At 36.5% G+C, this 10412-nt stretch overlaps 1 long non-coding RNA gene across 1 annotated transcript; it reads right to left on the bottom strand.

Annotated features, from left to right (window-relative positions):
• Positions 1-2313: 2313 nt before the first annotated feature.
• On the bottom strand, positions 2314-9923 carry LOC108445347. Its single transcript, XR_001860173.1, has 2 exons — positions 8890-9923; positions 2314-6956 (listed from the first exon to the last, which is right to left on the bottom strand). It is a non-coding gene; the product is annotated as an uncharacterized LOC108445347 (long non-coding RNA).
• Between the last annotated feature and the right edge of the window lie 489 nt (positions 9924-10412).

The following is a 10412-nucleotide window of genomic DNA, read 5'->3' as shown; positions in this document are numbered from 1 at the left end:
TGAGCTCACAGGACAGTTTATTGCACTCTCAGTGACACACAGAACATCATTTTTCACCTTTGGCACTCAGCTCATAAATTCTCCAATAACTTGTAATTGAGTAACTGGAGCTGTCAAGTGCATACTTTGTACTTCAGTTTCTGCTAATATCAAGTGCCCACAGTCTGAACCTGGTTTTGCTCCAGCCTACACCAGAGTTCACTCAGGGTTACAGTCTGACCACCCCAGGTTTGGCTTGCATGGGAATCCACAAGAGGAGAGTTTGAGCACGAGCATCTTATTGTCCACATTTACTAGAGAACTTTCCTTAGGTAACCAACTTCCTTTGTCAGTCTGAGGCCTGTGTGTGTACTACCTATACTCACACTCAGAGAGACAGGCATTTCCAAAAGCTCCTTTAAGTCAGCATAAACACCAGGGTCAAGGATGTTGTTACATGTAACTGCTGGGAATTGTCACCCAGAATTGTCACAACAACATTCTCTCCTCAAGGCAGTGTCAAAAAAGTAGTGGAACTCTACACAGTAAACAGTTCAAAGAAAGATAAGAAATGCTAAATAGATCATGGCAGTAAACTTCATTATTATTTATGGTATTGTAGACAAATAATTTAAATGAAACAAAACCCAACACTGCGCTTAAAAGAATTATTGGGACTAATCTATGTTTATTATACAAAACGTTATTTTCCCATACTTTAGTTATGTTTAAGAAACTGAATTTTATAGTATTTTGGCAATGGAAGACATATTTTATTCTATTTTATTATTCTTTAAGGTTGTTTTTGTGGACCACATTATATATTACTTATGTAAATTTTATATCCCCACTTAAACATTGGAAGAAATTTAGTGGTGCTAAGACACAGTAGGGCATTTTAGTGACACTATTCTAATTCTCTTTTTTCAGTCTTTACTGAAAAAATTCAGAAGGTATTTCTTTCCTCTTTCTTCCCTCTATGGAGACATTGACGATTTGTCCTGGTTTTGGCAGTAATGACAGCAGAATTATACAACCCTTTCACCACTTCAGTTTCCCTAGGATTAAGGAATGTGATAGCATTGCAACATTCCCAAAGTGGGTCAGTACTGAGAAGTTTTTTGGCTGTCACCGATTCAGAGATGAAGCCCTGATGCCACAATAAAGAGGCTGTATTTTCAACAACAGTGACTGCCACATAAATGAGTTTAAAAATTGTGCTATGATATCTTTCAAGTCATCATTATCAGTGCCAAAAATCTTCTGGATTTAAATTGCATGTCACGTATTTAATCTACATAGCATGTGGAAACAGAAAAAACATCTCTGATACCTTGATTTTTCCCTGGGGAAAAGCACAGAAATTTTACCATGGTCTAACTGCAGGTGGCCATATGTTGAACATTAGATTTCCAGAGCTGGAAAAGCTGAGTCCACATTCCAGAATGCACTGAGAATCAATATACATATTAAAATTTTAGAGAGAACTGTTACATTCTTATTCTCAGTGGATGTGTTTGTAGAACTTGTGACTTTAAGTACCCTTCTGGTAAAAAGATTGCTTTGTAATTTGAAAGCACTGCAGACATGGCACATGTTGTGGATGCCAAGCCTGGCTTTTATGAGATGTGGTACCGCTGCTTTTATAAAAACTGTCCTCTCATTGAAGTTCATTATCTTTAATACTCCTTATATATCACAGTAAATTTTAGTGTACAAAAGTAATGCAAATAGGATCTATGTGTGCAAAACTGCTTGCAGAATTGGAGCCTATTTTTATTTTTTCAGTTTTGCTACTCACAATGAGATGTGCATCATGATAAATCATGTTATAAGCATTTTATACAGCAAAAAGAGGCACTTAAACTTCAGCACTTTAAATACTGAAGAAAGGATAAATGGAAAATTATTTATGTGTTCTTGTGTTTCTCCTTTTGACTCTCTGGTCCCACTGAGATCATGCTAATTTCTTGCAAAATTTAAATGTTTTAAGAACCATTGTTTCTTTGTAATAACACAGAACATCAGCATCACTAATTCTTTATTTCTTCTCAATTTAAAGTATGCATTATTTTATCTGAATTCCAACACAAATTCCAGATTAAATCTTAGATGTCTCACACCTGTCAAAAGTTAATATATAGACATGATCTAGTTCTACCTGTTTTTGAGTTTTTCACACATTTTTCTCACCTTTCTGTCACAGAGTGATAATGGATTCCTGAGACACTTTAAATCCTTAAATATGCACAAAGTGAGGCAGGGGGGCAGTTAATGTGGCTCATATACATCAACTACAGCACAAAAGATCAGAAATGAATCGTGGACTCACAGTGAAACAAGGCATGTTATTTAATGGAAATGATGCACTCCTGCCAACAGAGATAATGATAATTATACTATAACTTAAAACATCTTCTATGTACATAACTCCTGCCACTACTCTGTGTCCTCCAAATCACACTAAGATTCATGACAAGATAAAAACCTTAATTATATCGAGCACATGAACATGAATTAATTTTAATATGCTTGGCTTCCTTTCTAGGATTTAAAAAAACAGCCAAATGTTACACTTTTAAATATAGCCTGAGAACCACTTTGAATGTATCCACAACCAGTTTTTTGGCGTACAACATAAGTTTCATTTTGATCAATTACACTCCTGCACTGCATATCTTGATGCAGTATAATTGCATAACATTAAGACTTTTGAATGGAATACATCAGGTAATGATTTACAAATCGGATCAAAATAGAAAAAATTCTGTGTTGATGACCTTAGCCATGTTTCTATTCATGTTTCAAACCCAAATATGCTTCCATTTTCAGTTCTAGGCTTGCCACAACAAATCAAAATGATCTATCCTGGAAAAATAATCTCCTCAGGTTGAACACATGCAGTATAATAGGAGAAATAAATATTTTTGCAAACCAATCTGTATATGATATTCCATTACATTAAGAGACTTCCTGATATAATCAGCAAACAGACAACAAAGATTGATTAATCAATAACTAGGCATGGCCTTATTACAGTGAACAAATTAGACACTCGGGATATATTGCTTTATAGGCAAGATTTCTCTTTTACAAATATTCTCCATAATTGATTGTAGTGACCTTTAGGCAATACTGAAAAACATCCTCAATTAATAAGCTTCTTTTGCAAAACAGATCACAGTGGGGAGAACCACATGGCTTGCACAGTAAGAGTTCAGAGAAAAGGAAGAAAATGGTTTTTATATTTGTCCAGTGGGAAGCAGATGAGAGCTTTACTTTCCAAAGCAGTATTTGTTTAATAAAAGCAATGCAAAGACACTTTAGCACTAATACAATATTTCTAGAGCCACAGCACCAGCTGAGTTTGAATCTCTTGGTCCCTCTGTTATGGGAGTATGTAGGAGCAAACTACAACTTGTGAATTGTTGCCACGTGCAGATCAGAAGTCCTTTTGTCACACACTGAGCAGGATTCTGTGTTTACAGTGCTCACTATATATCGAAAGCAATTATAAAGAACCAGTGAGAAGAAAAAAAAGAATGTTTGGAAAAAGAGGATTAAAATCTCACATATGATCTAGGGACAAAAAACAAAACTGGTTCTCTTGTCCTAGTCTTGTTTGGTGCAGAAGATACCTAAGCACTACATTTAACTGGCAACTGCACACAAGTCTGAAACAAACTCAATCACATTAACAGAGCTTCTGTTTCAAACCTTCTTGTTACCCCTCCAAACCTCACCCTTCCAGCTTACAAAAATGTTCAGAGTAAATTTTTAAAAAATGCACAGACATATCAATTTCATGCCAAGACTTGAGGGGCATCAGCTGAGGTGACTTGCTTGCAGGAAATGGATGCAGAAGTATTCATATTTAATGTAGCACAGTTTTTCATGGAAATGGCAGGTCTTTTTAAAGCATTAAGAAAATTGGCCAAGATTTGGGTGTTCAAGTCTGACTTCAAAGCTGAGATCTGGGAAATAAAAAGAAAACCTTATTGGAAACAGAAAATGCAAAGAAATAGTACTTTTGGTCACAGGGGAAGTATGGGAATGAAGATCGTGTAAAAATTCCTCCTGCTTTGGACTGGAAAAAGGGAAAAGTAAAATAGCAGGATTAGTGGTATAGTTTTTGGGGACCAACATTCACCTCCTGAATACCAGACCATGCAGGAAAGAACTGCACTTTCCCTCTTCCACCTTCCAGCATATTTTTTCTCTCCATTTAAAGGGTCAGACCCTCGCTGTGTGTTAGCACTGGAAAAGCTGCCTTTTGGGGCAGGGAGGAGGTTTTGTTGTTGTCATTTTTTTACTCAAGCTGACTAGAGGGAGCAGCATTTTTAGATGAAGTTGGAGTAAGGAAAGATCATCTCCTTGGAAGATGCTGTTGTCAGCTAACCCAGGAAATTTCAAATAAATTTGCAGACCATTTAAAGACAAACAGGAGGACAAAGATAAAATTTGAGCTTAGACAATAGTCCATCCCACATGCTACCCATATAAGCCTTTTCTGAGAGCTGAATATAACTATATTCTCTCCAAGACAGACAAATAAATGCAACAAAAAGGTTCAATCCATTTCAGAGTGAGGGAAATAAGCTTTACCCTCTCCACTCAACAAGCCTTATATTGATGGCCTTGTGTGTAGCTGTCTGTTTTTATTAGTTTACAGGCTGTAAACACTTCAGTGTGGAACGTCCTGAAGGAGAGTGTCCGTAAACTTCTCTTTCTTTCTTTTCCTCTTTATAAATGAAAGCTAATTAGACTTGATCTTAGTCTTTTCTTTCATGAGATTCAAACCTGCTGGTTCTGTGTTGTAGCTTTTGGCTACACTCTGATCAAGTGTCACAAAAATACTGTTAAGTCCAGAAGTTGTTAATTTAAACAACTCTTTTGTTTCCTGCCCAACCCCACAACCACCATTTTTTCCATGTCAGTTGACCTTGCACAGATTTTCAGGCACAGCATTTGTATAAACTGTCCTAACAAAACCAAACAACAACAACAAAAAGTCAGTGTAATGTGACCCATTCCATTCTTTGTAGAACCGTTCTTACAGGGCGCTGGAAGAAGTCAAAGAGTAGTGTAATAGAGAATTCCAGTTACAGAATCCATTACATGCTGCTTTGAACCCTTGTCACATTCCATAGACATATTTGAGATCCATTTGGAAGTTAAATGCTAACATGAAAGGAGCATTCTGACAATTTCTTTTTCGGTCCCATCCACTGCAGGATTGCTGAGGTTCTGCTGAGCAGACATTTCCAGCCAGGCTGATGCATCAGCACCATCCATCACCTTCTAAAGCTGACACACTGAATCCTTTGTCTCTTCCCTTTCCCATGAACACAGTAAACTGGGCAATGACCAAATGAGCAAAGAGGCATTACAGCCCACAAAACTGCCTGAAAGTGTCCACAGAATCAAGCTGGAGGTGCAGAGAAACAATTCCTAAAATTTCACTCTCGTCGTGCAGCACAGTGACTGTTCCAGGATACAATGTGCACTGCAGAAAACACTCAGCTCCATGGCTTGGGTTAATAAAACAACCCTCTGAGTTTTTGGATAATTGTCACTCTGCACATAATCCATGGCTCCAGTTTTAACAGGCCAGCACCAAGTGAGCTAAGATTCTATTCAACTCAACAAACCATGACAACTGGCATAGATGTACATAGAAGCACAGATGTACACATCTTCTTCTCCTAGAAAAACACAGAAACCTCCTACTAAATGTCAAATAACTCTAGTCAAGTTATTCACTGAAATATCACCAGTTATATTCAGTTACCTTTAAGGCAATCTGTGCGTCCAAGCAAATCAGAAGACCTTTTGACAAATCAAGATTAATTTTGAGTAGCTGTGACACAAATATACCTGGTTATACCATGTTCTCAGACTTATTTTTCTATACATCTTGTTGTGGTAATTGTATGTCTAAGATTATTAACCCAGAAAAGCCTTCTCTGACCTTCACCACAGAGTTTTTGCTGGCATAGTTACTTTGCTAAAAAGCCTGATTTATTCCCTTTTAGGTTTGGAAATGTAGATTTGGCTCCAATTTCAATATCTCATTATTACATACAGTGATAACAGGAAAAAGAGGACCTGAAAATGTCTATCTTCAGTTTCACCTCATCTTTCAAGGATGTGACAAACACTAAACACAGCAAGCAGATACTCAGTTCATGTGTACAATGGAAAGGTTACTTGAGCTCAACACATTGACTTTCATGAGGTACTGCCAGCACATACTGTGATATCTTGATTCACTGTATTAAGTATCACCCTGGAATTATACTGAATTTCAGCATTTCTAGAAAGTTGCCTGGAACATGAAGGTAAATACCTTGTTTGATAAACAGGCTTGTTTTCCTTCATACAACAATTCACAGATATCCTGTCAGATCAATCATTCTCTGTGGCTGCCTCTGTGCTCTCTGCCTTGATATCTGAACATCTGCCAACATTACCTGAATTCTGTTTAGAGTCTAAATGTAGACTTTGTGAAAATATGGACACCTGCCAGATCCATAACAATTATTAATGACAAAAGTTGTGGTAAAGATGCAAATTGAAATTTTCATCCTCAGGCAAAGATTTCCTTACTAGTAATTTATTAGTAATATACCTTCAGAGGAAACAGTTTAAATTGAAGAAAAATATGTATAATATCTTAATGGATCACACCTCATACATATTGTCTAATGTGATAAATAAAGATCCCTTCTTCAAGACCAGTTCTAAACAAAGTTTAAACCAAGCTAAAGAAGGTATTTGGACATGAACTCCCAAAGTTTTAATTTATTTTTCAACAGAGCTTGTCTGATGCCAGATAGTACAGTGTTACAATTATGTCTTGCTTTATTGGATGTGTTTCTTCAAAGTGAAGTCTGGACACTTTTTGCAAGGCCATCATTTTCACAGCCAGCTCATGTGCATCATGAATGCACAGGTTACCATGGCTGCCTCCGCATCTGCAAAGACAGGAAAAGCCACCTTAGTGACAGCTACACAAAAATTATTTTTAGCAGCTGCTGCTGAGCACTTTTTGAGTTTCTGTAAGAAAATCAGAAGACCTGTGGGCAAGTATTTGCATGGTAAAGACACTCTCCAGGATCAGAGTGATAGAAAGCTCTGAGATGTCCCCTGCTCTGAGAAAACAATCCTCTGCCCTCTATCACAAACACACCAGGACCTGCATCTGAGCATCTGCTCCTAGCTTCTTTTAAATTAAAACTACAATCCCAGCATTCAGTCCAAATACAGAACGTCATTGACATTTTTACAATGTTGCAAACTCTTAAAATTCTTTTTTGACGCCTCCTTTGAGCAAAACAAAACAAAACCATCCCTCCAGTCAAAGAGATTTAAAAACCTCTTTTAAAGTGTGGGTTTATACAAGATTAAATTAATCTAGTGCTATTACTGACATGTTTTCAGCTTATTACAACACGGCTAACTTGCCTACTGACAGTCTGGAATGATCTTGCTCATTCAGATGTTTCCTTCCACAGCCACATGCTGAGGCATCGGTTTGGTTCTGACTCCAAAGGAAGAGTACCACCCACTGAATCAGCTCCTGTGGCATCCTGCATTTTCCTTAGAGAATCTCCTCAGCCTAAGTTCTGGACATTTGATGTGAATATAACCCAAAAGTAAATACGACAACAACAACCACAAAATTATATATACATAACATACACATATATACACACATATACTAAACATATGGAAAATGCATTGCTGCCACATGAGACTGGAGGTTATTACAGCTCTCTTTAGAAAAAAATCCACATAATTTATAAAACATACGTGCTGCTTTCATGTTATTCCCTTTCCTTACCTCTAATAGAAAACCCCAGAGAAAGCAATATGCTTACAAAAAACAGCAGCGTCTCTTGTAAAAGATAAATGCCAAATTATATAGTGAATAGGAAAACATAGCACTGGTTGTGAGCCCACTGGAAATGTATTTTTTATTCTCTGTAGGTTTTCCTTTTTTTTTCTTTTTTTTTTTCTTTCCTTTCTTTTTTAAATACTCTTATTTTTTCCAAAACCAGGAACACCCTGAAACTGACTATGAAAAAAATCCTTATGCACAGACAGGAAGAAGAGGTTTCAATTTGATGAAAATATATGTACTATATGTACGTCTTTAATACTCATTCTTAATGGAAGGTCCCATGAAGATGTCTGCCAATGTCTCCTGTTGCCAGTTTAGAAGAATAAAATGGATATCAGGTATCTTGTCTATCTACTAGCAGTTTTATTTTGATAATTCAATATTGAAGGAAGCAACTTGTTTATTTAAACTGCCACCAGACCAACAGGGCAAACAGGCTTTCAGTGGAAGATGCACTAGAAATTCAAAAAGAAATAATTACAAGAAATATAATAGCTTTGAAAAGCCAAGTACTATGTCAGTTCTAATAATCCTTCTTTCTTCATAGCAGATGAGGAGCTTTGTAAGGTGATATTGATATTAGAAGAAATAGGGCTTCTCATAATAAAACTACACAATAATATTGGCTCCATCCCTAAATATTTGTATAGAATTAAATAACATTCTCCTTCATTATTATACTCCTCAGGAGTCATTCATGATATACATAACAAATCAATAAATCAGTAGAAATGCCTAGCAGTGATAATAGGCTTTTAAAAAGAACAAATACAAGGATTAAAATCCTAATTATAGGGGAAATAATGAAGGTGTATGATGGAACACTAGATTATATCTTGCTAAAGGTGTCCCATTTCGTTACTAGACCTGCACTTGCACACTCAGGAAAGAAATTTACCTCTAAAGCATCATATTTATCTGACAATACTGACTGCGTTATAATCCCAGCTAGTGCATTTAATGGTTTATACTCTGTTGACATTAAACTTGTTGGACAGATTTACCTCTTCCTGTTGCAGCCATTTCACATGTTCGAGACACGAAGCAGCCAAACTTGATTTTTCTTGACAGCAAAGTGTCCCCCAGATTCAGAAAGGGTCAAGTTTCCTTGTTCAAGCTCTTGTTCCACCTGCTGTTGGCTGTACAGGTTCCCAAATGCAGTTTGACAAGGAACTTGCTGCCTCTGTGGTGAGGCACTGTGATGTGTCTGGCGGCACTCCAGTGGGCAGAATGAGATGGACACTTTGCAAGAAAGATGATGAAGAACAGGAGTGGGCTCAGGGGCAGATTAAAGAGGTGGTTTACCAAAAAGATTGCCTTCATTTCTGATCTTTCCTCATCTGAAACCATTGGTATTTCTGATACAAAATCAATTGGGAAGAGTCTGGTCAGATTGAAGAAAGATAGAACACAAACCAAACCAAACCAAACCAAACACACACCACCATAAAACCAAACCAAGGAAATGAAAAATATATGGATAAAAAAGATATAACCTAGTGTCTTCCACTGATTTATGTCCAATCTTCAAAAAAGAGTTTTTCAAGCTCCTTGGAATGCTAAGAGGTCCAAATAAATATAAAGCTCAGGATACAGGTAGGTTGTACTTCTCTAGGGGGTACATGACATACTGGATGTATCCTTGTTGTTTGGAGGGCTCATGGAAGATTTTTCTCTGGGAAAGCCAAATTAAATGAGGAGAAAGACTTTTCATCTAATATGGAGGGATGATCATCTTATTTTTTGATCCAGTAGTACTTCCAAGGAGGTGGTACTGCATTTTAGCACCTCCACTTCCCTGTCCTTAAAATAAGCAGATCAGTTGAAAATGGGAGAGAGAACTTTAGAAGAATTGATGGCTGCTTGGAAACATTGATCATACATTGCAAATGAGCTGAAGCTTGAAAAAGGAAGGGAAACTCACAGTGCTTTAAAAAGAACTATTTTCCTCCTATTTTATATAAAAAAATGTTAGTGTCTTTTTCTAAGGAGGCTTTCATTTTTACCTTTGCTTTTTATTGAGGGGTGGGGAGGAGCAGAGATTATTTCATTTATCAAACTGCAACAATTATTTTTAATTTATTTTGAGGAGAATTATAACATTTTTATGTCTCATTTAATGAAATTAAAATGCATTTTAAATTTTTCAATCTCTAAAACAAAATTTTAACCTCTGGTTTGGGATGATACACAAGAAACAAACAATACTGCAGTTTTACAAATAAGATCCCTAATCGCAGATATGTTGGGAGTTGTTTTTTAGGTCATCATCATTTATATATGGTTCTATTTGTACATATTGCATTGAAATGCCACAATTAAATACCTAGTTTTAATGAATTTAGGCTCTTATTTCCGCTGACTTTTGACTTAACCTTATATTTTAAGTGAAATCTTATTAAACCTTAAGCTCACTAGTTGGCAAAGTATTCATACAGCTTAAATAATGACATAGAGAGAAAGAAATTTGGAGGCAGAGATCAAGGAGAGGAAAAAACTGAGTCTGCTACAGCTGAAAAGTGATGGC

Source organism: Corvus brachyrhynchos, unplaced genomic scaffold (assembly GCF_000691975.1).
Source record: "Corvus brachyrhynchos isolate BGI_N302 unplaced genomic scaffold, ASM69197v1 scaffold223, whole genome shotgun sequence".
Taxonomy (NCBI): domain Eukaryota; kingdom Metazoa; phylum Chordata; class Aves; order Passeriformes; family Corvidae; genus Corvus; species Corvus brachyrhynchos.
The sequence above is the reverse complement of the archived record's forward strand: the minus strand, read 5'-3'. Positions and strand labels throughout refer to the sequence as shown.